Source organism: Limanda limanda, chromosome 20 (assembly GCF_963576545.1).
Source record: "Limanda limanda chromosome 20, fLimLim1.1, whole genome shotgun sequence".
Taxonomy (NCBI): domain Eukaryota; kingdom Metazoa; phylum Chordata; class Actinopteri; order Pleuronectiformes; family Pleuronectidae; genus Limanda; species Limanda limanda.
In genome coordinates this window covers 20,797,978-20,809,508 of record NC_083655.1, presented here as the reverse complement: position 1 = coordinate 20,809,508, position 11,531 = coordinate 20,797,978, and the positions used below count along the sequence as shown (strand labels likewise).

General features: G+C 38.8%; 1 non-coding gene across 1 annotated transcript; it reads right to left on the bottom strand.

Moving 5' to 3' along the window:
- Window positions 1–11,110: 11,110 nt before the first annotated feature.
- trnal-uaa (transfer RNA leucine (anticodon UAA)) lies at window positions 11,111–11,193 on the bottom strand. Its single transcript has one exon. It is a non-coding gene; the product is annotated as a tRNA-Leu (tRNA).
- Between the last annotated feature and the right edge of the window lie 338 nt (window positions 11,194–11,531).

The window sequence follows — 11,531 nt, the reverse complement described above, 5'->3', positions numbered from 1 at the left end:
CACAAGATGCTAGTTCTGTACAAATACTTTAATGCTGCAAACTGCTCACAGGACCATTTTTACATATCCATTATTCAATTTTTCCAATTCTATGATCAAAAGGACAAGATCTGGTCCACAGTGGACAAGGTCGTCACCTTAATCCCTCCACCAGAAAACGTCACACAGAGGCATATCCAGATCACCCCAAGAGTGTTCACCACAGTATGTGAAAAGTTAAAATTTGTGAATGGATTTGTGATGGTGTCTGACACTAAACCCCCTTAAACATACAGTACGACATAATATCAGTTATTTGTCAATGTTTTCTTCTATTTTACTGAACCCACTTGGGTAATGTTTGTACTTTAAATGGTTCTGGAAGAACAATTGTTATGTCCTCAAATATAAAATTATTCTATTGACCACAAAACATTTGTGTTTTTAATATTCCCAACCTATAGCATGTTATGAGTTAAGATTAAGCAATAAGGTTGAGGAAATATGATACAACCTTGCAAACAAAATACTGTGGTCACTCCAAAAACAGTGCAGTCACTACCGAAACACTGGATGTTTTGTAAAAAATAAAGTATATTGAGTTATCAACTAAAATGTTATGATACTGATTGGTTTAATGTATGTTCAATTTCATCAATCATCAACTCTGGAATCAATATGATCAGTATTATGCATTTTACAAAGAAATATTGCATTTAGATTTTGATGAATTGTATAAATTGAACTTTGAAATTTGGTGAAAATTTCATTTTTATTGATTAAATTGTGAAAACCTTCAAGAAATATTTTTAAAAATACTCTTCAGAGAAAGGAAAGAAACACAATTTTAACAGGTTAATAATAATACTTTTTTACTATAGTTTATTACTATGTTTCGGTAGAGACAATTTTTGGGAGAGGAAAAACATTCCAACACAGTCTGTAAATACAACATAAAAATGTACGGTTCTTTTACTAGATATGTGTACTTTAAATATGGTGCAATATATATACGGAAAAAGTTTTGGGAATAAAACATACAAAATTTCAAAATATTTCCAACCTGACTTTGCACCAATTCGGTAGAATGGCCCATATATATTTTTTTAACACATTATAGTCTGATCATTTTTGATCAATTTATGTCGTTGTTTATGGTTATTAAATTTGTACTTTGTATTATGCGAACCTACGGCCAATTTAGAGGCATTTTTAGAGGTTATCCTAAACAGTATCATGTTAAACCGATGACCCATTCCCTTGCTTGATGGCAGGTATTTTCCTCACTGTTGGGGATGTGTAGTTTTTTCTAATTAGTTAAATGGAAACAGAGGGTCTGAGAGCCTAATAGTTTCTTCTCTCTGATTGGCCACTTTCAAGGAGGTTTAGTCTAAATATGTGTTTGAATGTCCTTTGTTTCACTGTCTACCGGATGAATGTCCACAGGGCCAAAACGCTTTACACTTCATATCATTAATTTGCAAGAACAGGACAGTGTGCAGGATTATGCTTCTCTCACCTGCATGTGCTTTTCAGTTTGCCTTTAACACACAAGATTCACCGCTCAGACACCATTACAACAACACAGCAATCTCCAGAGGGTTCAGGGGAGGGGTTGAGCAGCATGCAGGAGGCAAGACATAACGTATTAACTCTGCTGCGGAGATCAAATGTTTTAGTTTTCTTCACATCGACACTGGAGTCAGGTCTCATTAATAGAAACTCTATTGACATCATAGTCTGTGTCTTCCACGTGTATGACACTGCTTTTTCATCTTGACATATTTGTATTCTTTTTGTTTTGTTTTGTCTTTTTGCAACTGCCGTGTTTGAGAAACATCATCAACACACCGAGTCGCTTGCGGTCACTCGTGTGGAGGATCCGATGTGTTCTCACGTCGGCTTTTTTCGACTCTCGCTGAGATTTTTACAAGTGGACTGCTCGGGAAAAGTCCGGGGTCTCTCACTTGGTCATCTGCGTTCACACATTATGTTACCAGATCAAAGTAATAACTTTGGTGAGAAACATTTAATATTATATTTTAATATTTCATAGTTTATAGAAATAATGGGCACAACTATGAAAAAATGTCCGTTAAATTAGAAAGAGAAATCCATTAACAGCAATTATTTAGCCTTTTTTAACCTTGAGGCTTCTGCCACGTAGTAGTAAACTCAAGTGAGAATAAAGGAAGCAACAGACGAGCAAGAAAGAGCCGTGTGTATGGTGTCTCCTCTGCTAAGTGCTCAGGTGAAATATGTGAAGAAGCGTCCATGTTGACACACTATTCATCTCCCCCATATTTCATTCACATCATTTAAGCCTGGCCAAGGAGGAAATTATCTCTCTTTCAGACACACACACACATTGCAAATGGTGTTGGTGCTTGTATCCTCTCATTCCTTCATTTCTGCTCTCTCCCTCCTCCTCTCCCTCTATCTCTGTCTACCTGCATGTTTGGGTGGTAATGGACGTTAGTTAGATATCGGGAAACTAAATGAGTGCTGACAATGTCTGACTGTGATCAATGAAGGCAGAGCCTGGCGGCGTGGGCAGGTTACATCTAATGTGATCAACTGCCCCCCCACACCACACACACACACACACACACACACACACACACACACACACACACACACACACAGCACCACCCTGCTTAAATGTAATGTGATGAAGTAGTCTGGCTAGCTGATCTGATAGAAGAGGAGCTTTTAATTTATGCCAGACAGTGATGTTTAGACCAGGAGGCAAATAGATTGAGACTGCAGCACAAAGTCTTGAGTTCCACCTCAGTCCCACCGTTTACTGGCTTTAGCTGCATATTCTGAACTCCTTAGTCAGAATTGAACATTTAAAAACAGGTCTGTCATAATTCTGGGCAGTCTCCAGTATCACCTTCTATATTGGGAAAGTAGAAAGATCATGACTTTGTCAAACTTTGTAGAACACATTACTTCTACATGAGCTTATGGCATCACAGAGTACTCCGGAGTTTACCAGCTCCTAAAATTTTGACCATAGACTTTATGGGCAATGGTTAGCTGATAATGCTGCTTTGGTTTGAAAACTTGTCACAGACATTCACTTTTTTGTTATATTCAGTATTAAGTTTTTCTTGTTGTCAGGTACAGTTACTCCTCGATTTCGAGCAAAGAAATCCCTGCTTTTATTTTTCAACACTGCCGTTCCTAATTCAAAATATTAGTGTCAGCATTAGTATTATCGGTATCGACCGGTCGATCGCGAAGGCAGAGTGGGTCGATCGCACAACTGGACAAGAGGCAGTCACGTGGACGCTCAGGCGCACGTACCCACTTTTTTTTAATTTGCTGTCGGTAGATCTTGTTGAGCTGGTCATTTCAAGAGTAGCTCACAAGCCTATAAAGTGTGGGCACCCCTGTTGTACACGAATGATCATGGGATTTGTTTTTTCAGATGTGTTAGTATTGTTTCTCATGTGGAGCTAAAATAATTGTGTTAATGGAGATTGTATTAGCTACAATGAATAAATAAATAAGTAAAAAAAAATTTTTTAAATCAATCTAAACTTTTAATCTAACTAGCCTTTGTTACATTCAAAAAAAGTTGTGCACATTTTTCCACTTCCTGTTTTAAGTCATTCCACTACTGCATACCTGTTCCGTGACTAGTTTCCTGTCCCTGTTTTCCCTCCTGGTGAAAACCTTTTTATATTCAGTTCATTCAATGCTCTTTGACAGATTATTGTTTCTGTCGAGCATTTGTCCTTGTGTTGCTTTTTATGCAGGACCTTTGTCAGTATTTTTGGACATCAGATATTTGCTTGCATCTTGCCTTTGCTTGCCTTTTTTGTCTGACTAGTTGTGTATGAATAACAGGACTGTGAGTAAATATTACAACTTGTATCTCAAACCTTGGTCCCCTGTATGTTATCTGAGTCTCTGCACTCCACCAGTGTCACATCTTTACCATTTTCTATAATTGGTTTTCAAGCTGCTATAATCATCAATAATATGATCAAAGGGTTTTTTATGGGCTGTTGTGCATTCTTTGAAACTTAAGGGTCATGAATATAGTGATGAGAAATGGAGAAGGAATCACCAAGACACCCAATGAGAATCTATGATTGGTGGTTAGAAGCACATCCACAGCTCATCACAGTTTTTTGTCTGCCTGACGATGAAGTCACTAAGCTACCCACATTGGTAATTTCTGGAATTAACAAATATAGAACACTTGTGATTTATTACAACTTGGGTTATTTTCACTCTGCAGGCTGTCATACTTATTGTTATTCTCATTATGACAGGATATGGTGACATCACTACAGAAGTCTGATGTGTAAGGGAACAAGAGAAGTCATGATCAACACCTGGAAACACACCTCCAGCTCATTTGTCTGCTTCCTGTTTCAACATCGACCTCAATGAGGTTAGGCAACATTACCTATCATCAAATTATTGGATTTCCAACATCTTCGCACTATGGATTGTTTTATACAATATTGCAGACCGGGCAACATGGTGGTGGGTGAGAAAGGTTAAACAATCATTTGAAAATAAAAACTGATAATGCCACACATAGCTCAGTTTTGGCTTTTTATCTCAGCTACATTTCAAAATGTGAAAAAACTCTTGAATAGGCTACTTTCTGAATGCACTATACAATGTCAAAAGCAGTCTCAAAACTGCCTGTGACTCCACGGACTCTGACCTATCTCCCACACAGAGCTTTGTGATGATGTATAAATGAAATCTGGTAAAAATGTATATCACTCACTTCCCATTTTCATCAATACCAGTAGCACCCTGCTCACACTATATAGGAATCATATAAATACTTAATAAGTTAATGTAACACCATTACATTTTATTGCCTTTCAACAGACATAAGAATGCCCATTTGGCCCAATAGGACCATTTAGCCTTCAGTGGCTGCGGCAAAGGTTCCTCAGAGCACCACAGGACAAATACGATAGTAGTCATTACACTTAAGAATGTTATATTGTCCTGGAGTTAAGGTACACTGTGTCTGAAAAATAAGCTACGGTTGAGCCATTTCAAATCCAGGAATACTTTATGGAAATGACATGGTTTTACAGTGGTACAGTTTAAACAGAGGTATGTGGTTTACTGTGACTTTTCATTTCAAGAAGAGTTCACAACTAAAACATAAATAATTAATAAATAACAAAGTACAACAACATTACCAAAGAACACCACCAATAAGTTGCTGCTGTTAAGTAATGTAATAGCAGCAGCACAAGGATTGGTTAATACTGCTGCCTTGAACTCATACACCGATACAGAACAAGATCCCTGTATTCTGCTGCAATGTGAATACATCCTAAGCTTTGTGAATATTGTCTCCAGACGCATTTCCTCTCTTGTCTGGTTTCAAAATCAAGCTTCATTGTAGAGCTTTTCATATTTTGTGGAAATTAGTGGAACCACGTGAATATAGGAATCCCTTTCGACAGATGAATAGATGTTGTGGTCAACCCAAACATGTGGGTTTAGTTCAAACACTGTTGTTGTGCAGATAGTGTTGAGTGAGACATGGAGTCCCTGCTTTCTCCACAGAGGCAGGAGTTGACCCTGACCTCTGCCTAAAGGGATAACAACTGAAGATAGGAAGAGAAAATTGGACTTAAATAGATGAACTAAAAAACCCTGGTCAAGCTATAGTGACTCCAGTCTGATGGACAGCTGCAGGCGGAGGGAGGAAAGATGGGAGAGAGAATGTGACCAAAACAGCACAGGGATGTGTAGAAGTCACAGGTGAGGGAGTGCAAGAGTGCAGATACATTCCAGTGACAGAGGGGGAAGAGGCAGCCTCTGTATGTGTGAGAGAGAGAGAGAGAGAGAGAGAGAGAGAGAGAGAGAGAGAGAGAGAGAGAGAGAGAGAGAGAGAGAGAGAGAGAGAGAGAGAGAGAGAGAGAGAGAGAGAGAGAGAGAGAGAGAGAGAGAGAGAGAGAGAGAGAGAGAGAGAGAGGGGCAGTCCTTCATCCTCAGGTGGGAGAGAGAGAAAAACACAGCTGAGCCTTGTAAACCCCCTTCAGTTTAAATAGATGTTGCCTAGCAACTCAAACCGACACATTCTGAGGCGCATGAACTAGCAAGGTCAAAATTAATTAGTTACATGTGTAAATTAATGAGTGGTATATTTAATTTGATTGCATATGCTGTAAGGAGGATAATAAATTGTATGTTTCATGATTATATGTTCTGTCATCAGCCACAACATTAAAACGGCATATTCTGCGAAAGTGGTCTGTAACTGTCCCACTATCTTTAGCAGCTTGTATTCAACTCTGTCTGCTGCTGAGTGCTGGGGAGGTGCTCAGTGGATTCATCAGGGCCTCTGTTAATAGCTGCTTTCTGCTGCTGGAAACAAAAACTCATATGATGATCTCGGAAGCTTTAAATGCTTTCTTGAGAGGAACAGAATTGAATAATCAGTTGTAATTTGTTTGTGGATTGTGACCATGGCATAACGTAATCTCTTTTACTATCAGTGATGTTTTCCCCATTAACACGTGCAGGTCTGTGAGGTTGCTGGTCCACAGGGGGACATGATATGATATGAGGTGGGGCCTGAAAGACCTTTTTTGTTTCCATGGACCATAATTTTACTCTGTCACACAGTAACCCTCAATTAAAAACAGTCGTGATATTGGCAACATATGCATTATATTTGCAGGTCTGCTGCCTTACACAACGCCTTAAAAGATATGGTGAGAATACTCACAATATCTACTGTCTTCCTGTAGATTATTTTTCATATTGATTTAAATATTTTTCTTTTTTTTGTTCCGGATCTCTTGTCAGGTTGTGTGTATGCCTTCATCATATATACTTCACGCCCACAAGCATTTTTCTGAAATAATGTGCCATTAAGCATGGAGGAGCTCCTGCTGAGGTCCAGGCTGTGGACATCATGGCTTTGACTCGATTCCCATCTGCCATCTCTATTTCTACTGCAGCCATGTTACACCCACAAAGCAATGGACATGTTTGGTGTTGAGTGTGTGTGTGTGTGTGTGTGTGTTTGTGTGTGTGTGTGTGTGTGTGTGTGTGTGTGTGTGTGTGTGTGTGTGTGTGTGTGTTTGTGTGTGCGGCTGGGACCTGTGATTGAACTTATTTATTACAATGTGTCAAAGTCTCTAAGCTGGAAACTATTTTTTTTTTCACTAAGTTCGCTACTTCTTTAGTGGTTTGTGCCATGGGAGTAATCACTTTTGAAATCAGCATGCAAATTGAATCACATCCTGTGAATAAATGTGTTAGCTATTTGTTTTCTTTTTCTCCTTCAGTGATTTAATATTTTGGTATTGCCCCCTTCACCTGTTTGTCTCATAAAATTCCTCAACACAGGATCATTAGCATTGGAGCCAAAGATTCCTTCATTTAATGAAATCACTTTAATTACAGGATAAATAAAATGTTTGCTTGATCAAATCAGAATGCCTTCAGTTTCTATTGGGGCAGAGAAGGATTTGTTGTATTTTTCTCTTTTTATTTTGCTCACTGCAGATTTCAAATCTTGCCTGACTATTTTTTGCAATTGACATATTAAAAACATTTGTTGAAGAGGTCATTTCAAATTGCTGAGATGATACTGCAGTTTCATAGCAGTAAGGAGGAAACGTGTATTAGAGAACACCACGTAGTGTACTAAAAACCTGTAGATCGAGTGATATTTAAAAACAAACCACTCCTATCTTTCTTTTCTTATTTTGTTCACCTGTAACTGACAAGGCCCCGGTCATCCTTTTGTGTGGAACCCTACACTGTGAATGAAAAGCAGCATGAAGCTTAGAAAAGCCAATTGTATTCCAAGTGATTCAGAAACAATAATGCCATAATCTTGGTTGTTACAATCAGCTCCTTCTTGTCCTTCATTTTGTGTTCGGGCTATTGAACAGCATTGAAGAATCGAGGCGCATCCCAAGGCTGTTTCAGTCAGCACTGAGGCAAAGAGGAGACACAGAGCTGGGTTTCCTAAAGGCACATTCTCGCTCTAAAGAATCTGTAATGAAGCCCATTCATAGTTGCACTGGTATCCATCTCCACTCACAGTGCTTAAGACATGCCAACTGATAGGATCATCATCACACTTATTTTCTTTGCAGAGATCAGTTTCACTTGTTAATTCAACTTTTAAATATGCAAATGCTGCATCACACTATGTTTTGTTACCATCTCTAATTAAATGCTAAGAAAGACATAGGGACAGGGATATGAACATTTGAGATTAATCCATGTTATATAGCAAACAGCCTTTGTTATCCACAAGTAAATACAAATTTTGGTAAATTGTCTGCATTCATTTAGCACTTAATGTCTCGATGACCTCTCAAAGTGGTTTACAGTACAGTTTTGCCATTCACACACGTAATCATACAGAGCTTCTATGTGCAGCACTTTCTATATCACACATCATTCATGCTTTACGGCACAGCTATGGCAATTTGGGGTTCAGTATCTGGCCCTTGGGCATGCTGAAAGGGGGAGACAGAGATCAAACCCCCAATCTTCTGGTCAGACAACGACCCACACTACCTACTAGCCACAGCCGCCCTGCCATCAAGGTTTAACGTTTGACAACAACAAAATATATATATTTATATACATATAAGAAGTTGATACACTTTTGGTCCCATTTCACCACTGCATTATTGCTATGTCTGTGCTGATTTGATTTTCCTCTCCCCATGATTAGTTGTCTGCAAAAGAGTTTTCTTTAGAAAATGTACTGCATGCTCTATGCTGCTCCTGTGTCTCCCGACAACAGCAAATGAGAGTCATACAATTAACAGAGAAAAGCAGAGAGCCAGTCCTTAAAAACTTCTTAAATGAACTACAGCACATCGGGTGACATCAACGGTATTCTGTGTATAAAATAACACTTTACATTGGGACTCGTCTGTGGTAAATGTCAGTTTGCAGTGTTGAGCACCTAATTTACTTGAGTTCTGAACTGTGGCTAAGACTATTAATGCATTGGATGCACAGAATATTAGTGCATCTCAAAATGAGATTTAACTTTAAATGTCATAAACCGATCTTAAAAGTTGAAACTTTGGTATAGCGTTAAAAGTACAGTCCAAAATCACAAGGTAAAGACAGGGTTTTGTATTTGTATAGCACTTTTCTAGTCTTGATGACCACTCAAAGCTCTTTACAGTATAGTTCTACATTCACCCATTCAGACACACCAGCTATTACCAGCACTTTCTTGTTCTATGAGGGGCATCAACATCTTACACAAGGACACTTCGCCATGCAGATGGGAAAGACTTGGGATCAAACTGCGGACCTTCAGGTTGGAGGACAACCACTCTACCCCTCAGCCACAACCACTTTTTTGAAAAAGTAAATCGTAATAAAATATTTATTTGATTGCCTTGTTGATCCAATGTTCATTACTTTTTTATTTTACCCTCTTCTTTGATATTTGTATAAAGGCAACCCTGAAGAAAACCCCAATTTGTCCAACACTTGTCTCAGGGTACACTGAAGTTTGAGAATCCATCTACAGGGAAAAAGCTTCAGTAAAAGCCACTCAATAAAACTCAACTGAACACCTCCTCAGTGTTGAGGTTTATAGATTTGTTAGAAAGTAGAGGCTCCAGCATTCACTCCACCACTGAAAACTAAAACTCAGAGGAAAAAGGTTATTGTCCGTCCACCTGAGTTCATTCTGTGAGTGTGCTCTGTTGACAGTAGTAATTGCTCATATTCACTGACTCATGAAATGTATTTGCCTGCCCTCCAGTTCCTGTTTTTCTACCTGTGGAATAAAACAAAATATCACTGGGCGCAGTGGCGTCATATCCTTCAGGCATTCTATACTGTGAGGTAAAAGAGAAGAGACGGAAGGTTCAGAGGTCTGGAGGAGTTCACTGCTGCACCACAGCAGCTATCTGATTCTTCAGTCTGGGAAGTGGATGGCTTTGGATACATGTCAGAGTGAATATAAGTAAAATGGTATTTTTTACATCTCTAAGATACAAGCACATACACTGAGCAGGCTAATACAGAAGAGCTTATACACTATAATCAATGCATCTACTCTAACTCAGCTGATGCTGTGACAAAGTCACAACTAAAAAAAACAAAAAAGGGCGCATATTAATCTGTTCAGTTAAAAACACTTAAAGAGACAGAAGTGGATTTCTAATTCACTTACACTTGTCCAATTCCTTATTTTAAATGTTCTGTGATACATAGTAAATGAATGATTCATGACCTGCCTTCTGTCAGTCACAACTCAGGTAAAGCAGCACACTGACCAAATCAAGAGGCTTCTGCTCGCAATCATCTGTGAAATAAACAAGACTTCATTGTCATGTCAGTGGATTCACAGAGCAGATTAAAAGCAAATGGTGCTTAATGACTTTTATTGACAATGTGAAAATAGAATAACATTATGTAAAATAAAATGAAATTATATGGCAAAATACAAAATGCACTAACATATACGCAACAGCCTCCTCTTGATACTGTTTAGTCTGCACTGAACCTGCCACACATCAATGTGCTCTGCGACTAAAGCAACAGTAAAAGTTAAGTTATTCATGCTAGTTGGTACAGGATGTTCAATTCTAAGTCCTTTTCAGAAATAATTGGAAAGGTTTCAAGTTAAATGTGTGTAAAAAGACGACTGAGGAGGACTTCCCAGTAAGCAAGAACAGTCATCCTTGATTCATTGGTGTGTCTGGAGAAGGGTGCTTCGGCCATGTAGCCTTTGTTGCTGAACTCATCTTGTCACCTACTCTACTTTCTATTTTTATGGACAGAAACTCAAGGAATGGCTAAAGCATGGCAGGTATGTTACCCTAAGAACTGGATTTATCTGTTTTGCTGATATTGTAGTGCTGGCCAGTGTGAAGCAGCAAGATGGGTGGCCAAACTATTCTTCAAACATTAGCCCCTGAGTCACTGCCTTAAGTAGAGGCAAAGAAGGGTAAACCTGCATATCTGAGTCCAGCCGAAAGGGAGACAACAACAACAAATCTAGGTCTGACCTGGACTAGATTGTTAACTTCTGATTAGCTGGGTTGATATGGGAGCTTCCCATATTTGCTTGCTTCTGCCTTTAATATGATAGCAGAGTGGCCACTGCAGTGCAAGAGTTCAAAGATTTTACCAGGAGTGGGGTTCGATCCCACGCAGACATACGTCCATTGGATCTTAAGTCCAACGCCTTAACCACTCGGCCATCCTGGTCCTGTAGGTTTACTTATTCTTACTATAACGTAGCAGGACTTTATCCCTCTTCAGATTTGAAGTTTTCAACCAAAACCAATGCTGATTCTGCACATTTACTATAATTCAGTCAGCTTCCTTTGGAGACAAAGAAAAGCCATTGTAGAACTTTTTCAAATATTCAATAGTACTCGTTATTACCTGAAAACAAGTAACTTCAAACATTCACAATGTGGCTTTGTGTTGCATGGGGTTTTGGGTGAAAGAAATAATTAAATCAGGAGGCTGAAGTCAAGGCCAATTTACGGTTCTCCGTTTTTGAAAAAACGGACAGATAAGACCGCCCTATCCGTCGTGGA